This window comes from Prionailurus bengalensis, chromosome B1 (genome assembly GCF_016509475.1).
Source record: "Prionailurus bengalensis isolate Pbe53 chromosome B1, Fcat_Pben_1.1_paternal_pri, whole genome shotgun sequence".
In the NCBI taxonomy this organism is placed as follows: domain Eukaryota; kingdom Metazoa; phylum Chordata; class Mammalia; order Carnivora; family Felidae; genus Prionailurus; species Prionailurus bengalensis.
In genome coordinates, this window is record NC_057344.1 from 72,323,733 (window position 1) to 72,338,362 (window position 14,630).

At 36.1% G+C, this 14,630-nt stretch overlaps 1 pseudogene; it reads left to right on the forward strand.

The window, feature by feature from the left end:
• Nucleotides 1-412: 412 nt before the first annotated feature.
• On the forward strand, nt 413-821 carry LOC122467816 (annotated as a pseudogene).
• Nucleotides 822-14,630: the final 13,809 nt, after the last annotated feature.

A 14,630-nucleotide genomic window follows, 5' to 3' on the forward strand; every position in this document is an offset into this window, starting at 1 on the left:
GAATACAGGAAGGGGCAGGGCTGATGTTCACTTTACAAGACTGGCATAACAGCAAAGTTTGAAATAAATTTATTATTGCAAAAACTGCATAAGTGTGTTTTTGTCCTATTAGCTTATGCAATATTTTTGTTATGGGACATTGAATTTGCTCATCCAAGGTATAAATAAACCCACCAGTTTTGAGTTAATTAGCCAGAAGTTCAGGGCACGGAGATGATGTTAGAAGAAGAGCAGGTTTCCTCTGTCACCGGGCCTCAAAGGCAGAGGAAGTGCTTCCTGGAGCACAGAGGAGGTACAAATCCTGTGAGCACGGCTTTCAGGGGAGACTCTCTTTGAAGCTCTTCCTGAATTCACGGTGGAGAGAACACGGCAGCCCAGAAAGCCAGGTGTGGAGATTGAACCTGTAGAGAAAGGGGTTCATCATGGCGGATGGCCTAAAGCGATTCCTGTATAGAAAATTACCAGGTGTTGAAGGACTCCATGCAATTGTTATGTCAGATAGAGATGAATTCCTGTTATTTAAGTGGCCAAAAATAAAGCTCCCGAGCATGCCTTGAGACCTGGTTTCTTATCTACCTTTGCCTTTGCAACAGACCAAAGGAGCAAACTTCTTTCAAAAAAATAAAAGTATCATCCACCAGGTGGTTCAATTCGATCATTTACAGTTGGTTGTGACTTTCATAGCCAGCAGCAATGCCAGTACAGAACTAATTGTCAACTTAGAAAAGGAACTTGCTCCGTTGTTTGAAGAATTGGGACAAGTTGTGGAAGTTTCTTAATCTGGCAGTGGTTTTGATGTACACCCTGTTTTCATCATAACAGACGCAGTAGCAATCCAACAATCTTTAGACGACAATAATACTTGAATTTCATGTACTCAAGAAACGGCCCCTTTTTCTACCTTACACTAAAGAAAAGAGCCAAAAGATGTAATTTATAGACAGATTAATTGTGTGTGCGTGCGTGTGTGTGTGTGTGTGTGTGTGTAGGGTCTTTTCTTATTTAGTGAGATCTGGGGATACCACAGAAATAGTTCAATACATCACAACTCCCATGAAGTTAGTCCAGTCACCAAATATGCACGAGATTCTATTCAGTGGGTCAGAATCAAAATGGTGCTTTGATCCACACGGGCCATTAAGTGCTGCTTATTATAGAATATGCCCAGGACTGCAGAATGGAAGCAGACCCTTTTTATTGTGAATAATAACGAGGACACATTTTTCTTTATATTGTTTTATTTCTTTGCATTGAATGTGAGGAAGATAAAATGGCTTAGTAAAAGTAATAAAATTGGTACAACCACTAGAAAGAAAGGAAGGAAGGAAGGAAGGAAGAAAAGGAAAACAGAAAAGAAAAGAAAGAAGAATAAAGGAGAAAAAGAGCAAGCCAGAAGAGAACATTGTGGGGAGATGGGGTTAAGGCTGACAGCAAAGGACAGCTCTATTGCCATCCATGCCCTTTATGAGCTGTTTGGTAAATCAAGAAAATCTAAATCACGAAGTGCAATATGAAATTTAATTCAATCAGCTATATTTCAGATTTATTCATTGATTTCACACATTGAAACAGTCTACCATTTCAGGAGATAAACTAATGCCACTAATAATAATGCTTCAATTAATTAATTAATTAATTCTTTCACTTGATTCAATAATATGTCATTAGTTGCCTATTAACCTAACTGTTGGGATTTTTTTTTTTTTTACAAAAGTGATCTAATTATGGCCCTCCAGAAGTTCATAGTTTAAAAATGGAAAAGAAAATTGAAAAATAATTGCAATGCAGAAATGCAAATGCTCTGATAGAAATACTCAGAGAGTGCTCTAGGACTCCATGAAGGGTCATGAACAATTTGAAGAACTGATGATGTTTGAATTGAGATGTCAGGGCTGGCTAGTAATTTTCTAAGTGGAAGTATAAATTATTATTCCAATTTTACAGACCAAGACTTGAAGATTGAAAGGCTAATTTTGTGAAGCCATACAGTGGGCATAGTGTCTGTCACAGAACAGGGACTCCTAATGTGAATATTTATTGAATGGATGGAAGGGTGAAGGGTGATTTAGTGTCCAGAGCGATGGGGATGAGGGTATTACTGACTTTACTGAAGTTTTCTAAGGTTTATATTTTCAAATTTTAGAAAATGCTTAGTGCTTGCTTCAGATTCTTTTTAAAAGAATCGTGATGTACTTTTTTTTTAAAAAAAGACAAAATTCAGGGCACCTGTGTGGCCTCTGACTGAGGCTCAGGTCACCATCTCGTGTTTTGTGAGTTTGAGCCCTGCCTCAGGCTCAGCACTGACAGTGCAGAGCCTATGTGGGATTTTCTCTCTCTACCCCTCCTGGACTTGCTCCGTCTCTGTCTCTGTCTCTCTCAAAAATAAATAAATAAACTTAAAAAAATGAAATAAGACAACATTCTTATTGTGATAATAACCTACCAAACAATACCAGTAATAAAAAAAAAAGAATAAAGAAATCGAACCTGCTTAAAGGGCCTATTACATAATTACGTTAGATGATCATAACAAGGCGAACCAAGAAGGCGAGTGAAACCTTCAAGAAAATTAACAACTACATTCGTACATTTTAATTATGGCTTTATGTAATTCAACAAATGCTATTAAGAATTCCCAAATACTTTCTGTTTTTCCTGTAAATTTGTAATCTAAGTTAGAGATCAAAAATATAAGAACCAACTCAGACTATTGCTTTTACAGAACAATTATTTTAGCCTAGAGACCATGGAAAGTAAATAGCAAGTCCCCAGGCACTTTTGACGAGTTATCAAGTAAATTAATTATTTTAACTATAATGGAGCAGCAAGAGCATTTTTATCCTATTACCTATATGCTTTTCTTCTACAAATAATAACTTTTTCTTTTGGGTATTAAAATGGGTAAATTAACGTACCTAGAAATTTGATATGTTAACGAACAATTGTGGCTAGATAGAAAAAACAGTAAGAGTAGCAAAATTGCCATGGCTTAATTTTTCTTTCTTTGTACAAAGTTAATTTGGTACATGTAATAGAACTATTTTTAAGGACTTTAAGACCATCAGCTGAAATATAGAAATAATTTATAATGCAAAATAATTTAACATATTTAGTAATCAACTTTATCTGACATTTTGGTATGGAAAATGAGCAAAACAAGGCAGTTATAATGAGCAAATAAAAAGACCTGGCTATATTAAATTATTCAAAAGTCAGAACTGGTGATGGGTCTGAAGGTTGGAAGGATGACTTATCTAAACTGAGCCATTTATGAGAATGAAAAAGATAAGAGCAATTATTATGTTGGGATAATGGACATAAAACAAGAATTTCCCCCGGGGCAAATTGTCTCTATCTCTTTCCCCGTCAACACCCTTAGGCGCCTCGCCTCCTACTCCCTACAGTGTGGTAGGATTGTAAGGTAATACATTTTACTGAACACAAATCCTCTGTTCCCACCACCCATATTCTCTTCTAGACTGTCAGATGCTGCAGATTTGGAATCCTATCTTAGTTTGCCATCTCTCCAGTCTTATCAGGAAGGGTTCTTTCATCTCCCATCTTACTCAGGACGTCTTCCCCTAACCCTACAATGTCCAAGTCATGATGGACCGGTTGGCCATATTATTCTTGCCTATGGTTTCTCCTGTCAGATGCGGTAAGCAAGTTAGCAGCAGCTACATGTACTACATAAATGTGACTCACAGAGATATGGGGCTTTGTGGTAAAGGGATCTGAGGAAATGGTAGATGGAGGAACAGAAAACAATGGTCTCTGGAGAACAGGATTTTCTATGTTTGAAGTCACAGTTGTGGGTCAGGAAAAGAGAGAGAGAAATTGAGAGGAGATTGGATTTTTGTGTAATATTAAAGAAGGAAAGGTATCCACATAGGTTATTTTTAAAGATACCAGAAAAACAATAAAAAAGAGAGTGAAGAACAGATACGGCTTTGTGGTTATGCAAATGAAACATGATATAATCTGATATCTGGACTTCCTTCTGGTCTTGGTAAATCACAGTGCAGTAGATTAATTGTTAACATATTATTAATGTTAGTATTTTACTTATTTTATTTGATTGTAATTTTTTATCTTCTGTTGCTTCAATAAAAAGACTACTGTAATTTGGGCTGCTGCTGGCTATTAACTCTTCTCAGATACGCATTAATTTCCAGTAAATTATCTGTGTTTTACACTGAGCTTCTCAGTTACTTCTCAAAAATTTTAAATTATTCTTGTGAACATTTATGTATAACTATTTCATGGTGAGTAACTCGACTTAGGGCACACACACCAATTTGGCAACGAGACTATTAGCAAAGTATAAGCTTTCCAGCACCCAGTGTTTTTCACTTTCCTTTGGAGGTGGGGTGAGAGGAAGGCTGAATCATCTCCATAGCCCCTCCTGGGTTACAAGCTTTTTATCACCTGAGTATTGTGAGGACATTTAAAGGGTTGGGATAAAAATCAGAAAAAGTATATTCTTTTTCATTTCTTTTATATGTGTTGGAAATAGGCATGCAGAAATTTAAAGAAGAAATCTTCTTTTCAGTAGAAAATAAACATTGTAAGTTTAAATACCTATAATTTAACCTTTGTTAAAATTAGGTTGACAAGAAAAGATAAAGCTTCAAAAACAAACACCTTTAACAGAAGTTAAACAGTTAGCGATGCTAGTCCTTTAACACGTGAAACAAAGGGTTGGGTAAACAATGCTTTTTTTTTCTTTTTTAAGCTAGAAAATATGTGTGCACCTGTGTTCATATAACAAGTATAATTTATACCTCTTGTGTATCTTATGTCCAAAAGCTGTTTCATTTTCATTGTATTCCCTAAAAGAAGCAAAGAATGGTCTTATTATATGAAGGATATGTTTCAATATACACAACTGAGATACAATTTTGAGAACATTAAATTTTTTGTAGAAAACTTTACTTGCTCGCTTAGTTATAAATGTTTGTCATCAGGAGGAAATTTCATTCACCGTCTCTATGACAATTAATATACTGATTATTAACCCGTCGATCTCCTTTTAATTAACTCAACCAACCTAGAAAGACATTGCGGTGTCCGTTAAGAATGGGAAATACTTCGTAATTATCCTTGCTAATAGGGAGTTTCATAAAAAAATAAATGCGACTCTCTTAGGTGAATATTATAATAGAGTACAGGATTTCAAGTTCCCGTGACAGTTTGGAAGCATGGTTTGGGGGCACACTTAAGGTTGATGGAGTAAAATTTGCTGTACAATTCGATTTTTTTTAGGTGTAGGTAATATTTCTTCCACCAGATTTTCTTTGAACAGTGTAGGATAACACTTTGTACACCTTCTCTAATGCTTCTATTGCAGACAGAAAGGCTCACTTCAGGTAACAGTGATTACTATGGACATTAAATAATTCAAGAAGTGTGTTTTAAACTTTCTGTAACATTGCAAAACTGCAGGAACTATTACCTGGAATTAGTAAAACATTAACATTGGACTCTTAATTTAGTCTGAATTTTATTTTCTTTCAGCATAAACTTTATTTTCAGAACTTGCTTAATTTAGCCTTGATTTTATTCCATAACTACGTGGAATGAAACTTTCTCAGTGCATGTAACGTCTTGTAAACTGGATTCTCTCAAGAATTATTTAAATTTCCTGGTAAATTGAATAGTTACACAAAGCACTAAAGTTCGTCTTCTACTTACATCTTAACTTCTGTAAGAAAAGAAAGTGGTTTTCGTTATTTTTGGGAAAGACAATAGCTCAGCTTTTCCAGTGTTTTCTTCTTCATTTCAGCACCCCCCCCCCCTTTCTGCTCTTATTGTCAGAAATTCATAGTGAAAACATAAATGTATTTGTATAAATGGCTATTTTTATTGTGGACGTTTGGGTGAGTGCTTGGCACAAGAGGATATTTTTGTGGTGATAAAACAATTATCAGAATGTTTTAGCTCTTTTTTTAGGTGATACGATATGAATTTCACCATATGGAGAGGGAAAGTTTATTCATCACAACACAAGAAGGAAGATATCAGAATTATCCACAAGCTTACCCTGTCCAGAAAACACAATCGATTCACTCAGATTCCCAACATTCATCTTACTCAACTAAATTTAATCAATGTCAAATCATTATACTGTACACCTGAAACAAATATAACACTGTATATTAACTATACTGGAATTATTTAATTTTTATTATTTATTTTATTATTATTATTATGGTTGTTTATTTTTCAGAGAGAGACAGAGCATGAGCAGGGAGGAACAGAGAGAGAGGGAGACACAGAATCTGAAGCAGGCTCCAGGCTCTGAGCTGTCAGCACAGAGCCCGATGCCGGGCTCAAACTCATAAACAACAAAATCATGATCCAAGCCGAAGTCGGATGTTTAACTAACTGAGCCACCCAAGCGCCTCTGGAATTAATTATTTTTTAAATTTCAAAATAAATAAATTTAATGAGCATTAGCCTTAAGATAATTCCAAATCTCCTTAAGAACATACTCTTGTTTTAGATATTGAAAAAAGAGAACAAACTAAACGTTCTTGATGCTATGCTTTTATTATTGTTCAGCTATAGTCATACTCCTGTAACCTAAGACGGGGCTATAGAACCCTGAATCTGTAGACCATCTTTCCCTTCATTCATCTTCTGAGAATCACCACATGAATTCATTTCTTAGGGCCGCCATAACACGTTATCACAACTTGGTAGCTTATAACAACAGACATATCTTCTCCCACAGGTCGGGAGGCCAAGAGTCAGAAGTCAAGGTGTTGGCTCCAAGGTGGGAGGCTCTGAGGGAGCACCCCTTCCATGCCTCTCTCAGAGCTTCTCCTTGCTGAGAAGGAGCAATGCTTGGCCTTCCTTGGCTTGTTGCTACATCACTTCCATCTCTGTCTCTATCTTCAGGACTTCCCCCTCTGTGTTTCCATGTCCTCTCCTTTTCTGTCTCTGATAAAGACACTTGTCATTGGATTAAGGGCCCATCCTACTCCAGGAAGATCTCATCTTGAGATCCGTATCTTAATCACATCTGCAAAGACCCTTATTCCGATTAAGGTCACATTCTGAGGTTGCAGATGGACCTATCTTTCAGGGGTCACAATTCAACCCACTACAACCGAGTTATTAACAACTGGACAGTTTTCATGTAAACTCTAGTTTGCATGAAGTTTCAGTGAAGGATTTCAGGACTATCTTGTCATAAACACAAGAAAGTAGGAACTTAAGAAAGGTGATCTCCAATTATACCCCATCCATCTCTAAGAGTCTGTAACTGTGATACTGTGATAATGATTACATTATGCCATTTGCAATATTGATGGTCTTATAAAATTATCACTTCATTTTGTGCTGTATCCAAACAATGGAAATAAAATCTATTCTTTATCTTTTCCTTTTCAATGAATCTAGTTTATTTTTCCACTGGAAAGATCAATGTCATTTTAAAAGACACTCTCACAGAGTATCATAATTTTAAAGAAATCAATCAGCCTCCAATAAGGGTTACAAAATTAAAAATGAGTGAAAGACCAATTTTTGCTTAAAATGAACATATTATTAAAATATATTTCTTTAAAAAAATTTTACATGTTTATTTTTGAGAGAAAGAGAGAGAGAGAGAGAGAGAGAGAGAGAGAGAGAGAGAAAGTGGGGGAGGGGCAGAGAGAGACAGACAGAATCCGAAGCAGGCTCCAGGCTCTGAACTGTCAGCACAGAGCCCAACAGGGCTCAAACCCATGAGCTGTGAGATCATGATCTGAGCTGAAGTCAGACACTTAACCAACTAAGCCACCTAGGTGCCCCTAAAATATATTTCTTATTAAAAATACATATTCAAGAATTTGTCTACAACAAAGTTTGGTTTATTCTTAGGCTTCCACTTATATTGATATGTTTCTTCATGCATCAGGATAGATCTATATATTTATTATTTGTTATTATATATTTACATATAATAAATATTTTGCCACATTTGCTAGTTTTTAAATAGTATAAAGAAATCAACTAGTGATACTCTATTCACCATAGACTGATTGATATTTCATTTCCAAACCACTTGTTATAAATCCCTTTTTGGACTCACAGCTCACTCTGTGTGTGTGTCTCTATCTTTCTCTGTCTTTCTTTCCACCTCTGTTTATCTCTCTCTCTCTCTCTACACACACTCTATATAAAACATATTAAATGTACATTATATAATTCAATATATGTAATATATATAACTTTGTATATTAATATATATAACTCCATATCTATATCATATTTGTACATATATATGTAATATATATACATATATATATGTTTGTGTGTCTAATTAACATTTTCTCCAATAAAATGTTAAACTTTACTATAGCTTTGCCAGAATGGTTTTTAGTCACTTATTTCTTAAAGTATATTTCTGCAATTATCTTTGAAGTATCCTTTTAACTTTTTTCCTGGTTACAATAGTTTCTAATAGTTTTCTTAATAGTTCTTGTTCAAAAGCATATTCTCTCCGTGTATTACCAGAGAGCCAGACTAATGATTTATTTCTTTCATATTGCCTTCTTTGAGGCTGCTGGCATTTTTCTCTGCACTTTAAATAGCAGTCATGATCAAACAGTTGATTTTATAATCAGCGTTGTGGTAAATTGGTCACTTCTGTTAAAGTGAATTTTTGAAACTTCTCTTGTTCAACTTTTAAGTAGTTACATTACCTCTTTTAAATACACGGCAACTTTTATATGCCAATAAATATTAAATTTGTTAGAGAAGCCCAAAAGCAGGTGACTTGAATTGCTTTTGCTTGTTTTAATATCTTTTGTTACATACAAAAACGTTCTAACTTGGGGCGCCTGGGTGGCGCAGTCGGTTAAGCGTCCGACTTCAGCCAGGTCACGATCTCGCGGCCCGTGAGTTCGAGCCCCGCGTCAGGCTCTGGGCTGATGGCTCAGAGCCTGGAGCCTGTTTCCGATTCTGTGTCTCCCTCTCTCTCTGCCCCTCGCCCGTTCATGCTGTGTCTCTCTCTGTCCCAAAAATAAATAAATGTTGAAAAAAAAATTAAAAAAAAAAAAAACGTTCTAACTTAAATACTAATTATTTACATTGGGATAATTAGTTTCCAAGAACCTCTCTAGACAAAGTGGTTCCTAGTGAAGTGAAAAATCTCTCATATAGTGAATTATAATCCAAAATCGTAGCCCAAGAGCGCAGAGCCATACAGTTTTTCCCTGGAAGTATTACCAAGAGATGCTGATTCACCCTCTGTCAGGGCTGCTGGGTTGTGCTGGGAAGATACTTAGGGAAGGTGACATGTTACTTTACCCCATTCCATCTCTGAGATTCTGTAACTGTGATAATGGAGATTAGCTCCGCCATCATTTCAATATAACCTTGAATTTCATATAGCATTCATTTATTTATTATTTAATAATAATGCAACACAAATTTAGCGGAAGAAAGAAATGATCACTATAGAGAAACTTAACAATTAAAATTAAAATTTCATGTAACATTCACCATTTTGTAATATTTTGGCGGATATATTCTTATTATTTTATTCATTCATATGCCTACCATTAAACTTCAAGTCAGAAATCAAATCATATTTTCTTTCTTAAAATGACATTACATTCTCCTTGCTATTAATTACTCTAAGTATTTCTAAACATTAATAGGTAATTACTAAGGATAAATTCCCCAAAATTTAACTGCTGAGCCAAAGATTACTATTGTCTTTAAGCCATGTTTGTTTGTTTGTTTTAAGTTTATTCATTTTGAGAGAGAGGGAGAGAGAGAGGGAGAGTGCGAGCTGAGGAGGGGCAGAGAGGGAATGAGAGAGAATCCCAAGCAGGCTCTGTACCGCCAGCGTGGAGCCCAATGCAGGGCTTGAACTCTCAAACCGTGAGCTCATGACCTGAGCTGAAACCAAGAGTTGGACGCTTAACAGACCCAGGTGCCCCAAGCCATAGATGTTTTTTAAACAACTTACACATTTATGAAAGAACTATTTCTTCTAGCATTAGCAATGATCCTCATAGGGAAACTGAAGCACAATTATCAGGTATAATAGTGTTGCCATTATAAACATATAAGTAATTAGAAAAATTTTTGAAATAAAACCAAGGCAAGAAATAGTTGTTCAGAATCCATGCTGTGTGAAATGCTGCAGTGTATTTCTGCATATGCCATCAGAGGATATAAAAAATGGAACAAGTTCAAAGCCTATGGGAGTTTCAATATTCTTGGAATAAAACATAGTCTGCACTATGTTTTTGGAACTCTTATAAAATAAGATGAATGACATATGATAACTAAAAAGGAAATAAAACAGATTTGTAAAACTCTCTGGATGTATTTATTTCATTCATATGAACCTTGCCATTTCAAAATTGTGTCCAGTTTTTTAAACATTTGTAATCTTGTGGGGCGCCTGAGTGACTCAGTTGGTTAAGTGTCCGACTCGGCTCAGGTCGTGATCTAACAGTTCTTAAGTTCGAGCCCTGCATTGGGCTCTGTGCTGACAGCTCAGAGTCCGGAGCCTGCTTAGAATTCTTTGTCTCCCTCTATCTCTGCCCCTCCCCACTCATTCTCTCTCTCTCTCTCTCTCTCTCAAAAATAAATAAATATTATTTAATGAATTATCTTTTCTCATATACATCTAGACTGATACTAGTTATATAACATTCATTGGAGACTAGGGCTTAAGTCTTTCGTGGAATACTGGTGGAGAAAGGCTGTCCTGTGATATTCATGCGCTTATGTGACCCAGGCATAGGACTAAGGCACAAGAATAGGATGACCACGTGGACGCGAGAAGGCCACGATGTCAGCACTGCAAACACCAGCTCACTGGGCGGTGAGTGAAGGAGCAAGCATGCTCTGGCAGCCTGACCTGATTATCACCAAAGAAGCTGTAATTATTTCTACCTGCCCAATGGGCTGTCTCTGAGCTTTGCCTCAGCCCAATGTAAAGAACATCCTTAATTACAGGATGGAGAGACCATAGATCGTGAAAGGGTCCAATAGCATGCCTTGTTTATTCCGAGAGCTGGGGCATAACATGGGTACACCATTGGAGCTCAGTGAATGTGGTGTAGAGGACAATAAACTGTAGACATCTTAATTCCGCAATCTCCATGAACTAGTCACCATTTGAGCCTCTGTTTCTCCATATAGAAAGTGGAGAACATGATACATGTACTTCAAAGGGATTGCTTCAAGAATAAAATCAAATAATGCTGGTAAAGATGATTTTGTGAATTTTAGAACTCCAAATAAGGGATTTTTTAGAAAGCAGCTTCCATGGGGACCAGTTCTCAAAAAGAGAATGTTACCATTTTGTTGTCTGGCTAAATTGCAGTACACATCTCCTCACCGACATGCTATTGTGTAATCAAGTACAAGAAATCTGTACTACTAAAATATAATTTTCCCCATGAGATTAAAAAATATTGTTTTATTTTAAATGGAAAAAAATGAATCCCATAAAAAACTTACTTTCCAGGAATAAACTTTGTTCCAAGTAGATTGTTTAGTTGGCTTAAACAATCTGAAGTTGACTAGTTTTATGCTATTGGAAGAATTTTAGATGGACTTAGGACAAATCCCCTAAAAATTGGTAGTCATATTTATATACAAAAACTGGCATTTTGGATGTAAAGGGGACATCACTATTGCAAAGACATATCTTCAGAGATTATATATGTAACTAGATCCAAAAAATATCTTCCATTAAAATTAAGTCTTTAAAAATACTTAATTTTGGGACACCTGGGTAGCTCAGTCAGTTGTGTCCAACTTCAGCTCAGGTCATGATCTCACAGTTCATGGGTTCGAGCCCCACTCAGGCTCTGTGCTGACAGCTCAGAGCCTGGAGCCTGCTTCGGATCCTGTGTCTCCCTCTCTCTGCCCCTCTCCCACCCATGCTGTGTGTCTCTCTCTCTGTCAAAAATAAATAAACATTAAAAAAATTTTTTTTAAATAAAAATAAAAATAAGTAATTTTGTTTTCAGAGTAATAAATGCCTTTATCTCATATATTTAATTCTGACTGAAAATTTTAAGAGGCCATTTATGTTTAGTAACATTATATAATCCATACTTGTTTAGCTAACCATTGTGATCTTCTTTAAAAATGTTATTATTTTAGAGTTTGAATGTGATAATTTTTTTAATTAATTTTTTAAAGATTTATCTTTTTTTAGGACAATTTTAGGCTCACAGCAAAGTTGAAAGGAAGCTACCGAGATTTTCCACATACCCTTTGTGCCTATACATGCATAGCCTCCCCATTATCAACATCCCCCCCCCCAGTGATACATTTGTTATTATTGATCAACCAACATTACCCATCATCTGCAAAGTTCACAGTTTTGCTAGGGTTCACTCTTGGCTTTGGACACATGTATTATGACATGTATTATCGTACCATGCCAGGTATTTTCACCGCCTCTTTGCTGTGCCTTTGATAGACCATTTAAATCATTAGACAGCCATTTAAAGAGGTCCATCACTACCACTCTTTTGTTTGACATCTGAAAATGTGTCATGTCAATTTCCAACAGCTCTTTTGAGAATGGAATAAAAGTTTTAAAGCAGGAAGAACTAAAATTTGGGGGCGTCAGGTTGGTTCAGTTGGTTAAGTGTCTGATTCTTGATTCTGGCTCAGGTCCTGATCTCACCTCAGGCTCTGCACGGACAGTACAGAGCCTGCTGGGGATTCTCTCTCCCTCTCTCTGCCCCATTGCTGCTTGTGCTCTCCTTCTCTCTCTCTCTCTCTCAAAATAAATAAACTTAAAAAAAAAAAAGTGACCGTACCATTGTGAATTCCAACCAGCAGCTAATAAAAGGTCATGTTGCTTTTCATTCTCACCAGCAACTGGTATTGTCAGATTTCGGGCTTTTAGGCACTATAATGTGTGTTAGAGTATCATTTTGTGTTAACTTGCAGTGCCTTCATGACAAATGATGGGAGCATTTTTGCTCGTGTGATTATTTGCTATCTGCATATCTTCTTTGCCTATTCAGATATTTTACCCGTTTTAAAATTGGCTTATTTGCGGGGCACCTGGGTGGCTCAGTCGGTTAAGTGGCTGACTTCGGCTCAGATTATAATCTCTCGGTCCGTGAGTTCGAGCCCCGCGTCGGGCTCTGGGCTGATGGCTCAGAGCCTGGAGCCTGTTTCAGATTCTGTGTCTCCCTCTCTCTGACCCTCCCCCGTTCATGCTCTGTCTCTCTCTGTCTCAAAAATAAATAAACGTTAAAAAAAAAATTAAAGTTAGCTTATTTGCTTTTGTACTGTTGAGTCTTAAGAGTTCTTGTATAGTTGGGCATAATTTTTTATGAGATACATGGTTTGCAAAGATTTTCTTCTAGTTTATGATGCAACTTTTCATTCTTTTCATAGTGTCTTTTGTAGAGCACAATTTCTTAAAGGGACTTTATTTAAAAGATACAGCTTTACATTAATAGAAAACTTCAGAAGTAATTACAGAGTTCCCATATACCTTACATTCAGTTCCCCTTATTATTAACATCTTACATTAATATGGTACATTTGGTATAATTAATAAACCAATAATGATAAATTATTATTAACTAATAATATTCCCTTAGTTTTTATGAGATAGTGTACTTTTTTTTTTTTTTTCAGAATCCCATCGAGCATGCTCTCTTTCTATACTATACACTGGTCTGTAGTTTTCTTTCTTGTAATGTCTCTCTGGCTTTAATATTAGGGTAATACTCACTTCATAGAATGAGTTAGGAGATATTTCTTCTGCTTCTATTTCTGAAAAAGATTGTTGGAAATTGTTATCATTTATTCCTTTCAGTTTTGGTAAAATTCACCAGTGAAACCATCTGTGTCTGGCGATTTCTTTTCTGGAAGGTTATTAATTTTTTACTCAATTTTTTTAGTAGGCATAGGACTATTCATCTTTCCTTGTGTGCGTTTTGGTAATTTCTGTCTTTCAAGAAATTGGTCCATTTCATCCAAGTTATCAGATTTATGGGCATAAAGCTGCTAATAATATTCCTTTTTCATTCTTTAGTGTCCATACGATCAGTAATGATAACCCTTCTCTCATTTCTGGTATTAGTAATTTGTGTATTCTCTCTTTTTTTCGTCATTTACCTAAGAGATTTATCAATTTTATTTATCTTTTTAATTTTTTTTTTTTCAACGTTTTTATTTATTTTTGGGACAGAGAGAGACAGAGCATGAACGGGGGAGGGGCAGAGAGGGAGGGAGACACAGAATCGGAAACAGGCTCCAGGCTCCGAGCCATCAGCCCAGAGCCTGACGCCGGGCTCGAACTCACGGACTGCGAGATCGTGACCTGGCTGAAGTCGGACGCTTAACCGACTGCGCCACCCAGGCGCCCCATTTATTTATCTTTTTAAATGATCAACATTTGGGTTGACTTTCAAGTTTCTGTTTCCTACTTTCAAGTGCATTGCCATCTGCACTAATTTTTGCTGTTTCTTTTCTTCAGCTTATCTAGGCTTAAATTGACCTTCTTTCACTAGTTTTCTAAGGTAGAAGCTTAGATTTTATTTTTACATCTCTTCTTTTTTAATACATGAATTGAGTACTATAAATTTCCCTCTCAGTATCTTTCACTGCTTTTCACTTTTATTTAGCTCAAATAT